At 50.4% G+C, this 11,999-nt stretch overlaps 1 pseudogene; it reads right to left on the reverse strand.

Moving 5' to 3' along the window:
- Positions 1-1,321: 1,321 nt before the first annotated feature.
- LOC135968790 (small ribosomal subunit protein eS4-like) lies at positions 1,322-9,549 on the reverse strand (annotated as a pseudogene).
- Positions 9,550-11,999: the final 2,450 nt, after the last annotated feature.

Raw genomic sequence — 11,999 nt, forward strand, 5'->3', positions numbered from 1 at the left:
CCCATTAAAATGGACACAGATAATTGACCTCCACTAACACAGCACAACATAAGCAAGGTCTCTTAATTACCCTATAAAATGGCTGTCTACATACATTAAGCTGCTCATGCATTGCTATAAATACCTGAGGCTGAGTAATTTATAAAGGCAAGAGGTTTTTTTGTTTGTTTTTGTTTTTTAAGATGGAGTCTCACTCTCACCCAGGCTGGAGTGCAGTGGCATGATTTCAGCTCACTGCAACCTCAACCTCCCAGTTTCAAGTGATTCTCCTGCCTCAACTTGCTGAGTAGCTGAGATTACAGGCACCCACCACCATGCCCAGCTAATTTTTGTATTTTTAGTAGATACGGGGTTTCACCATGTTGGCCAGGCTGGTCTCGAATTCCTGACCTCAGGTGTTCCGCCTGCCTCAGCCTCCCAAAGTTCTGGGATTATAGGCGAGAGCCACCACACCCGGCCAAGAAAAGAGATTTAATTGGCTTGTGGTTCTGCAGACTGACCTCTGTTCAGCTTCTGGGGAGGCCTCGGGAAACTGACAATTACGGCGGAAAGTGAAGGGGGAGCAGGCACATCGTGTGACAAAATTAGGAGCAGGGTGAGGGGGTGCCACACACTTCCAAACAACCAGCTCTCACAAGAACTATCTTGAGGACAGGACCAAGCCATGAGGGGTCCTCCCAGCAGGCCCCACCTCCAACATTGGGGATGACATCTCAGCATGAGACTTGGACAGGGACAAATACCAAACTATATCACTACACTTCTCCAGGTCTTTCGGAGCTGCATTGTACACTTGAGACTATACTACCAAAGAAAGCATATTTGACATCCGTCGTTCACATAAGAGAACGCTTTATACAAAAAGGTAAAGTAATAGAGGCAGAAAAGTCAATGGAAACAATGCAAGGAGTGCCAGGGTTCTCAGTATAAGCTAGCAAGTTACAAATGCTGAGAACTTCACACACCCCACTCTACGACTAGGAAGGTGACCACAGGGGTTACTCTTATCTCAGCTGCATGTTCCCAAGGCTCTAAAACTCCAGATATCTTTTTTTTTTTTTTGAGATGGAGTCTTGGTCTGTCACCCAGGCTGGAGTGCAGTAGCACAATCTCAGCTCACTGCAACCTCCCTCTCCCAGGTTCAAGTGATACTCCTGCCTCAGCCCCCCCAAGTAGTTGGGATTGCAGGAGTGTACCACCACACCTGGCTATTTTTAGTAGAGATGAGGTTTCACCATGTTGGTCAGACTGGTCTCCAACTCCTGACCCTCAAGTGATCCACCCACCTCTGCCTCCCAAAGTGCTGGGTTTATAGGAATGAGCCACCACACCTAGCCTCTGATCAGAACTTTTTTTTTCTTAGAAACAAGAATTCACTATTTGAGGGAAAAAAAAAAAAAAAGATATGCTGCTACTGCAATTTAGCCACCGCTGTTTGGTGGCTAGCCTCTTCTCTCTCTTCAGCAATAGTAAGTCGGATGCCCTCTCTCCTGGGCAGGGAAATCCAAGGTTTACTGCCATTGCCAATGACAAAAATGTTGGACAGCCTTGTGGCAAAGCTGTTGCCATCAGCGTCCCTCACATGCACATTGAGCGAACCAGCATGTCTTTCCCTGTTGGTGGTCATACCAACACGACTGAGGCTGGCTCCACCCCATCACCATACAGACACTGCCTGTGTGGAATTTGATAAAGTTGATTATCTTGCCAGTCCCTAAATCAATCTTCACAGCATGGTTCACCTTGATGAGAGGATCTGGTTAGTGGATGGTTCCAGTATCATGAGTCACCAGGTGTGGGATTCCTTTCATCCCCACAGGGCTCTTCCTCCCTTTGCACAGGTTGTACTTTGCCTCTTCCACTGGGATGCGGTAAACAGCAAAACAGCCCTTGGTGTCATAGACCAGGCAGAAATGCTCCCCTGTCTTCTCGATACCAATGACATCCATAAATCCAGCAGGGTATGTGATAGCCACTCGAACCTTGCCATCAATTGTGAAGCACTGCATACGTATCTTCTTTACCTCATCTCCAGTCAACGCGTACTTGAGTTTATTCCTGAGGAAGACGATCAGGGGAAGACATTCCCTAAGCTTGTGGGGATCTGTCGATGGATGAGGTGCAAATACACCTGTTTGTTGAGCATCAGTGCTTCGGCACTGCAACACACTTCAAGTGCTTCTTAGGGCTCTATGGTGAAATCCTGCGACGGAAGATCACAGCTCTTTTTAAGTGCCCTGTAATCCTCATAAACCACAGTGCTTTTAGATGAAACTCCTCTTAAAGACAAGTTCTTGCAGCCTGGGCATATCTCAAGATGTAACTGTACTTCATTTAATCCTCACACAAGCCTGGGAGGCAGTGGTTTTTGCCTTACTGGTGAGGCAGCCAGCCAAAAGCAGCAATGCCAAGAACAACAAAACCCAGCTCATCGAGTGTATTTCCAGTTGAGACCTCTTCCTGTTCGACTCAGTCCATGCTCACTGTATTTGGCCATACAGCCCATTTTTATCCTGGTATTTTAGAGATTTTTTTTTTTCCACTTGATAGATGTTTTTCATAACCAAACTGCAGGCCTGGCGCCGTGGCTCAAGCCTGTAATTCCAGCACTTTGGGAGGCCGAGACCGGTGGATCACGAGGTCAGGAGATCGAGACCATCCTGGCTAACATGGTGAAACCCCGTCTCTACTAAAAAAAAAAAATACAAAAAACTAGCTGGGCGAGGTGGCGGGCGCCTGTAGTCCCAGCTACTCGGGAGGCTGAAGCAGGAGAATGGCATAAACCCGGGAGGTGGAGCTTGCAGTGAGCTGAGATCCGGCCACTGCACTCCAGCCTGGGTGACAGAGCGAGACTCCGTCTAAAAAAACAAAACAAAACAAAACATAACCAAACTGCATATTGGGTTATGGCTTTATTTGTAAGTCTGAAGTTGGGACTCACCTATTTTGGCCTCGGGCTGATGTGGCTGAATCTAACTGGCCTCCACGTACTGTTGGTAAATCCAGGACAAGTCAGAAGGGGAATGAGGCCAGGGAATCCCAGGCTGCAGGCATAAGACTTGCAATGGTGTAGAAATAAGATGCTAGGGGTCCCCAGCGTGGGTGACAGAGGGATGTTGTGGGAGGTAGATGGAGGCTTAGCTGGTGCCACACATTCACCACCCTTGGCCACAGTCTGCCATTGTTACCTCCAGTTGTGTGACTGACAGAGCCCTGCCCCGCCAGGAGCTGGCCTGGGAAGTCAGGGGCCTGTGGCATCCTGAGACCTCATTTGGGTATAGTTTCTCTTGGCTCAACTGCCCATCTCATGGTCCTACTGGCCCACGTAGGACTAGACCCTTAGGACCTGGTCTCCACTAGGAGGCTTCCAGCTTCACACTCTGTGCTCTGGTGTTTTGAGAGGGAAGACACCCATGAGCCTGTCCTACTGAGCCATAACCAGTGGGATGCTTCCAGGACCCCTCTGCTTAATGCTGCAGCTCTCAGCTCGTCGTTAGTGGCCTTCTTGGCCTCAGATCTCCTCTCCTCCTGGCCCTGGAGGGCAATTTTTTTGTTTTTTGTTTTTGTTTTGGCGGGGGTGGGAGATGGAGTCTTGCTGTCACCTCAGCACTGGAGTGCAGTGGCTCACCGTAACCTCCGTCTCCCAGGGTCAAGTGATGTTCTTGCCTCAGCCTCCTGAGTAGCTGAGATTACAGGCACACACCCCCATGCCCGGCCAATTTTTAGTAGAGATAATGTTTCACCATGTTGGTCAGGCTGATCTCCAACTCCTGACCTCAAGCGATCTGCCCGCATCGGCCTCCTAAAGTGCTGGGATTACAGGAGTGAACCACTGCGCCCGGCCCTGCAGAGAAGCTTCTACCTCAGACATTGAGTAATTTCTCATGTAACACACGTGTAAGTGAAAGAATCTCCCGAACGCACGCTAGCTTTTCTGAGGACTGTCAGAATGTGAAACAAAAGACAGCAAAGCAGACATGCCTATGAAGGTTAGCATGACTTGCGTGCCAGAGCCTGGAGATGGGGACTCCAAATTTCAGCCACTAGAGAGTAACGAGAACACAGAAGCCAAGGAGAGGCCCTGCCCATGGCTGTTGGCACTAATCGTGGAAGTGGATGTGGGATCTTCACTCCTGTTGGGCACCGACTATGAAGCAGGCACAGGAGGCTGCTGGGCGACACACTGGTGAACAAGATGACTGACAGAAGGGCCCTGTCCACAGGGGGATTCCACCTCAGCAGTACATCCCAGGAGCAGACACAAAACCCAAGTAGAGGGCAGGCCATGTGACAAAGCCAGAAACACATGAGGGCCGGGCCTGCCCATGAGAAAATATGAAGCCCTGGGAGGGTTCAGAGTTAAGAGCAGCATCAGGCTGGGCATGGAGCTCATGCCTATAATCCCAGGACTTTGGTAGGTCAAGACAGGAAGTTCCCTTTAACCCAGGAGTTCAAGACCATCCTGGGCAACATAGCAAGACCTTGTCACTCCAAAAAAAAAAAAAAAAAAAAAAAAAAAAAAAAAAAAAAAGCATCATCTGCATTTTAAAAAGTAGGTGAGCTTGGCCAAGCCTGGTGGCTCACGCCTATAATCCCAGCACTCTGGGAGACCGAGGTGGGTGGATCACCTGAGGTCAGGAGTTCGAGACCACCCTAACATGGCAAAACCCCATCTCTACTAAAAAAAAAAAAAAATTAGCCAGGAGTGGTGGTGAGGACCTACTACTGTAATCCCAGCTACTTGGGCCACTGAAGCAAGAGAATCGCTTGAACCTGGGAGGCAGAGCTTGCAGTGAGCCCAGATCGCACCACTGCACTCCAGCCTGGGCAACAGAGCAAGACTCTCTCAAGAAAAAACAAAACACACACACACACAAAAGTAAGTGAGCTTGATACTAATCAGGAAGAGAATTTGGGTAAAGTTGCCCAGGAGGAGAAACCCCCACTTAGGAAGAGAAGCTAAGAGATGGAGTTCTGCCAGCTCAAGGCAACCACTTCAGTTGCTTTCAGTAACACCCCTTCAAGCAGGAAACAAGTGTTTTTTGTTTGTTTGTTCTTTTTGAGACTGAGTATCACTCCCAGGCTGAGATACAATGGTACAATCTCGGCTCACTGCAACCTTGGTCCCCTGGGTTCAGGTGATTCTCCTGCCTCAGCCTCCCAAGTAGCTAGGATTACAGGAACCTGCCACCATGCACAGCTAATTTTTGTATTTTTAGCAGAGAGGGGGTTTCACCATCTTGGCCAGGCTGGTCTTGAACTCCTGACCTATTGATCCGCCCGCCTCGGCCTCCCAGAGTGCTAGGGTTATAGGTATGAGCCACTGCACCTGGCCAACAAGTGCTTCCTTCTATCTGGTGCTGATAGCTGGCAGCTGGAAGCCATGCTGTGAGGATCCAGGTCAGTCGGATTCCTCCTGTGTTTCTAGAGCAGTTTCCAGTGTCTTGCGGGGCTGCCCCAATCCACCTGTGTCCAGCCCATCCAGATTTTCAAGCGTTACTCACTCCCACTTCCAAACCCTGGAATCAAGCCTGGCCAACATGGTGAAACCCCATCTCTACTGAAAACACAAGAATTATCCAGCTGCAGTGGCTTACACCGGCAACCCCAGAACTTTGGGAGGCAGCAGGCAGGTGGATCACTTGAGCTCAGGGATTTGACACCAGCCTGGCAACACAGTGAAATTTGTCTCTGCAAAAAATAAGCTTAGCATAATAGCGCTTGCCTGTAGTTCCAGCTACTCAGGAGTCTGGGGTGGGAGGATTGCTTGAGCCCAGGAGGTTGTGAACCATGTTCCTACCACTCCACACCAGCTTTGGGGATAACGTGAGACTCTGTCTCCCCAAAAAAAGAAACAAAAAACAAAAAAACCCTCAAAGAAAAGAAAGGCCTAGAACCAGATTCCCAAAAACCCATTAGGAGTGGTTGCACAGGCTGCCCCCAGGAGGGCTAGTGCTTCCATTCTGTGGGACTGATGCTGAGTGTGAGAAGACAGCATCCCCAGAGGCCTATGTCCCTGCAGATTGGTAAAGCCATCACTGTGAGTGAGAAGAATGGGCAGCAGATGGAGGCTTGGACAGAGTCCAGGAATGTGAAGGGCATAGGGAGGACTGCAGTGGTGGAAATCAAGCCAGGCTTTTTCTGTGATCGGCCTGGCTGGGTCAGCTGGTTTGGCTCTGCCGGCCCAGGAGCAGCCTGAAGAGGGGGCACAGGATGGTCAGGTCTGGGCAAGGAAAGGGCAGCTGAGAGGTGCCCTGGTGAGATACCAGCATCCCTGAGGGGCAGCCATTTAGCAGAATGGGTGATCACAGCTGGTGGACACATGACCCCCTGCAGTGGGTCTGCCGCTGGGGATACTCAGTGGTGGCTCCATGTGGTCTCAGGAGGCCAGTGCTGATCTGAACCACACTCTTTAGTGGCAGGACTAGTGTGGGGAAGACAGAGATCAGCCTGTTGCTGTGTCTGTATAGAAAAAAAGTAGACATAAGAGACTATTTTGTTCTGTATTTGAGATGCTGTTAATCTGTGACCCTACCCCCAACCTTGTCCTCGCAAGAGACATGTGCTGTGGTGACTCAAGGTTTAAAGGATTTTGGGCTGTGCAGGGTGTGCTTTGTTAAACAAGTGCCTGAAGGCAGCTTGCTGGTTAAAAGTCATCACCATTCTCTTAATGTCAAGTACCCAGGGACACGTACACTGCCAAAGGTCGCAGGGACCTCTGCCTAGGAAAGCTAGGTATTGTCCAAGGTTTCTCCCCATGTGATGGTCTGAAATATGGCCTCGTGGGAAGGGAAAGACCTGATCGTCCCCCAGCCCGACACCCGTGAAGGGTCTGTGCTGAGGAGGACCAGTACAAGAGGAAAGAAGGCCTCTTGGCGGTTGTTGGCAGTTGTGATAGAGAAAAGCATCTGTCTCCTGCCTGTCCCTGGGCAAAGGAACCCAATTGTGGGTTCTGTTTATTGAGAAAGGAGAACACCGCCTTAGGGTGAAAGGCGGGACTTGCTAGCGCAATGCTGCTCTTTATACACTAAAAAGGTTTATGGAGATGTTTGCATATGCTTATCAAGGCACAGCAGTTTTCCTTAAACTTATTCATGTCACAGAGATCTTTATTCATGTCTTACTGCTGACTTTCTCCCTACAATGATCCTATTATCTTGCCACTTCCTTTTCTTTAAGATGGTAAAGATAATTATCAATAAATACTAAGGGAACTCAGAGACAGGTGCCGGCGTGGGTCCTCGCTATGCTGAGCGCTGGGCCCTTGGGCCCACTTTTTCTTTCTCTTTACTTTGTCTCTGTCTCATTTCTTTTCTCAAGTCTCTCGTTCCACCTAACGAGAAACGCCCACAGGTGTGGAGGGGCAGGCCACCCCTTCAGACTAGGATCAGCCCTGACAGTCAACAGGCATTGCTGTTCTGCCCTTGGCTGTATACTCGGCTTGAGTTCTCTCATCCGGGAGTCAGATAACCCATGAGAGAAAGTCACCATTCTCATCTTATAAATGAAATAACTGAAGTTCAGAGAGGTTAAGGGATTTTCAAGGTGCATGAAGTGGGACAATACTAAGAATATGAGAAGTTAAGACCCTATTAGAGCAACCACTGAAGAAAAGGAACAGCATCTCCAAAACGCTAGTGGATACGTTAAAACTGAAACTAGTATTTTTAGGCCCGGTCTGGTGGCTCACACCTGTAATCCCAGCACTTTGAGAGGCCAAGGCAGGCAGATCACTTGAGGTCAGGAGTTTAAGACCAGCGTGGCCAACATGAAACCCCATCTCTACTAAAAATACAAAAATTAGCTGGGAGTGGTGGCAGGCGCCTGTCATTTCAGCTACTCAGGAGGCTGAGGCAGGAGAATTGCTTGAACCCAGGAGGCAGAGGTTGCAGTGAGCCAAGATTGCGCCACTACACTCCAGCCTGGGTGACAGAGCAAGACTCCATCTCAAAAGACATATTTTTAACACAAAAGAGGGCAAGAAAGAAGAGGGACCAAAATAGGGGAGGGAGTGGGAAAGCAAAGTGGAGAGTGAAATGGTAGACCTAAAACAACCATATCAAAAGGCAGAAATTGTCAAAGGGATCAAGATTCACAGGCAAGGCCGAATGATATATAAGAGGCATTTTAAATATAAAGACATAGGCGGACTGGGCACGGGGCCCACACCTATAATCCCAGCACTTTTGGAGGCTGGGGCAGGTTTGCTTGGGGCCAGAAGTTCTAGTCCAACCAGGGCAACATGGCCAGACCCCCATCTCTTCAAAAAAAAGTTTAAAAGAAAAACCAGCTGGCCACGGTGGTGTGTGCCCATAGTTCTAGCTATTCAGGAGGCTGAGATGGGAGGACTGCTTGAGGCCAGGAGTTTGAGGCTGCAGTAAGCTATGATAGCACCACTGCACTCCAACCTAAGTAACAGAGCAAGACCCTATCTCTGGAAAAAAATGAAAGATTTGCCCAAGCTAAGGACAGTCCAGACTTTGTTGGGGCTGGGAAGCAGGGAAGTGTAGGATGGGGACAGGTCCACGGCCGACAAAGGATTTGGACCCAGAGTTGCCAGATCGTAAAATCTAAGGTCTTTAACCTGTCTGTCCTACCTTCTGGCTTGTTCCATGGCAGCGCTCCGAGTCCTGCTGGGGAGCAGTCCTCAGATGTGACACAGCTTCACAGCTGTGCTGCCTTCCCTGGACTAATAATTCCCCACTACTGGCCAAAAATGAGGTGACATTTCTCTTAACCTCCCCTCTGCTTTAATACACCCCTCTGATCCCTCCAGCCCGGGGATTCATTCTTCCAGCAGCCGCTGAACTCCTCTGTATCAGATTCTCACACTTGAGCATGCATCAGAATCACCTGGAAGGTGTAATGCACTGACGGCCGGGCCCTGTCCCTACCATTTCTGCATCTGTAGGCCGGCGTGGGGCCTGGGAATCTGCATTGCTAACAAGGTCCCCAGGTGTTCACACTTGGAGAAGCCCCGTGGGCAATTAAGCCCAATGCTTAATCTGAGAAACAGCTCCCGCCTCGAAACCCACCATCGAGCTTGAAGACGGTCGGGTGAAGAGGTGGATCCAATGGAGAGTAATTAGTTTCCAACAGAGGAAGCCCAGGTGCCCTGTGGGAGCACACAGGTGCAGCACCCGCCTCTGGTCAAGGGAAAAGCCCGAGACAAACTTCCGGTGCCACAGAAAGCCAGATGTTCTCATGGAGGCCACCTAGCCCCCTGTCACCCATCATGACTTTGCTTGCACAGTTTGAACAATACCACTGGTTTTGCCATGTGGCCAACTCTTAAGCATCTCCATAGGGCCACAGGGCAGGCCCCCGGCTGCTGGCATCGCCAGGTCTTATGATCTCAGGCTCCCAGCACCCTCATCACCCAGCAGCCTGTTCCATAGCAGCACCTCCTACCTTCTCCCCGACTTCTAGAGGGGAGCACCCCATGAGCTCAGCTGTGCCGGCCCCCTCACCAGCACTGTCACATTCCTGCTTCCATAATGAATGAATCTTCCAGGCCTTCCCGTGGGTGTTCTGCCTCACAGGGTACATTCACACAACTGCGCCCGCCTCAGCCTTTTAACGCCTCTTTCCACCATCTGACAGCAGCGCCAGCATCTCTCCTTTGCTTAGTGTGCTCTGCCTTCTGCCTGCTTCTAGGAGCCATCCGGCAGCACGGGGGCCCATCCCCTAGGGTCCCGAGCAGGACATTAAGTCCTGTATCCTGGGGAGTACTCCTGAATTGAGAACCCCCACCTTTTTCCAGCTTTATGAGCTTTCCCCTTGGTCCAGCTCTCTCAGCACCCGGTTCCTGTCACGTGTGCCCAGTCCCTGCAAGCGCGTTTTGGCTCCATTCTGCAGCTCCCTTGGTACAAGGTCCTTTTCCTCCCTTACCAGGCCTGGTGCCTGATGCTGGGAGTAATATCCTGCAGGAGGGAAGCCTCCGTCTCCTGGGGGGAGGAGGATACTCTCACCCCTGGTGGGAAGAGTGGCTACTTATGTGCACTCAGGGCTTATGGGCTCTGGGGATTTGAGGTTTTGGGAGCACATCAACCCAGACGTCCGCATCTCATGAACTAGGGCCCTGCCTCTGGCACAGCAGGTTGTCTAGGTGGAGGATTTAACCTTCTTGGAAGCTTGGCTGATCTTACAACTAAATCCTGGGTCTAGTCCTCAGCTTTCTCTACCTTGCAGCTGCAAGATATAAAAACCTTTACGTGCTCCTAAGGAGGCTTTCACCCTTAGCTTTTAATTGCCTGTTAATCACTCTCAGCTTTTTTCGTTTTCCAACATCTTTGTGTTTAGCAACAACCACCTAGTTTCACTGTGGTTTTGGGGTTTTTGAGACGGGGTGTCTTGCTCTGTCACCCAGGCTGAAGTGCAGCGACATAATCACAGCTCATTGCAACCTCGACCTCCCAGGCTCAAGAGATCCTTCTGCCTCAGCCTGCCAAATAGCAGGGACTACACCACCACACCTGGCTAATTTTGATTTTTTTTAGGGGGACGTGGGTCTTGGTACGTGGCCCAGGCGGGTCTTGAACTCTTGGGCTCAAGCAGTACTCTTACCATAGCCTCTCAAAGTGCTGGGATTCCAGGCGTGAGCCGCCGCTCCTGGCCCGACGTTCTGTAGGTATTGTGTCCACTAATATCTCAAACTCCTGACACAGGGAACCCACTAGTGAATAGTCTTTCCCAGAATACCATTGCATTTCATCAGCAGCGGACGTTTTCACAACCCCATTGCTACGGTGTGCCCGAGCTATCTGCGCTCCCCCTGCCAACCATGAAGAGATCGTCACTGCTAGCCCACTAGTCAGCAGTCCAGCTCCAGAATCCCACCTCAGCATCCGCGTTCTACAGCCCACTGCTGGCACGCATGATCATAGCTGGAGGCCCCCTCAGGAAGTAGACTCTGAGATGAAGAGGACCGCACAGTTTACCGATACACCAGGATCAATACCTGTGAAACCGAAGATACGGAGCGGAAGGGAAAGAACAGCGTTGAGCAGAGGGAGATGGAGCCGCAACACTGTCCCAGGTTGGGGTGAAAAGACTCGGCCTTTAAAAACCCCACTGACCAATCACTGGCTGCAGGCTGCTCAGAAAGGACGCACGACCCGAGGTCAAGATGATGCTCTTCAGCTGAGGAAATTGCCAGAGAGGACAGCAGCTGTGGACTGTCTGCTGGCCACAGCAACACTTGGGGAGGTCGGCCTGCAGTCCTGGAGGGAATCTGGGTGACTGATTACGCAGCCACTAGATTAGGTACAGATGCAGGCTGGTCCCAGACCGGATTCTCTTGCAACCGCTCCAGACGTTTCTGTTAGTAGAAAGCCAGATCACCCGATGGGCAGGGAGAGGCGTGTGCCCAATGTTTAACTGAGACCAAGGGTGCGGCAACCCCTACCTGAGGAGGAATCTGTCTTTAAGCTGAGATTTTTTTTTTTTTTTTTTTTTTTTTTTTGAGACGGAGTCTTGCTCTGTCGCCCAGGCTGGAGTGCAGTGGCCGGATCTCAGCTCACTGCAAGCTCTGCCTCCCGGGTTTACGCCATTCTCCTGCCTCCGCCTCCCGAGTAGCTGGGACTACAGGCGCCCGCCACCTCGCCCGGCTAGTTTTTTTTTTTTTGTATTTTTTAGTAGAGACGGGGTTTCACCGTGTTCGCCAGGATGGTCTCGATCTCCTGACCTCGTGATCCGCCCGCCTCGGCCTCCCAAAGTGCTGGGATTACAGGCTTGAGCCACCGCGCCCGGCCTAAGCTGAGATTAAATCAAGTGAGACCCCTGATTAAACTCGGAGCCTTTTGCTCAACTGTACTTGTCAATGTAACACCTAATTGGAAGCTTTTAAGCGTATTTGGGACAATTTGGGTGTGAGTCTGCCTTTTCAACTGTAAGTTTTACAAGTTGTAAATGCAGATCGAGTATTTCTCATCAAAATGTAGCATCCAGGTGGAGAGGTGATGGATGTGCAAATTACACACTAGGTTTGAAAGACAGTT

The sequence above is a fragment of the Macaca fascicularis genome, chromosome 20 (genome assembly GCF_037993035.2).
Source record: "Macaca fascicularis isolate 582-1 chromosome 20, T2T-MFA8v1.1".
NCBI classification, from domain to species: domain Eukaryota; kingdom Metazoa; phylum Chordata; class Mammalia; order Primates; family Cercopithecidae; genus Macaca; species Macaca fascicularis.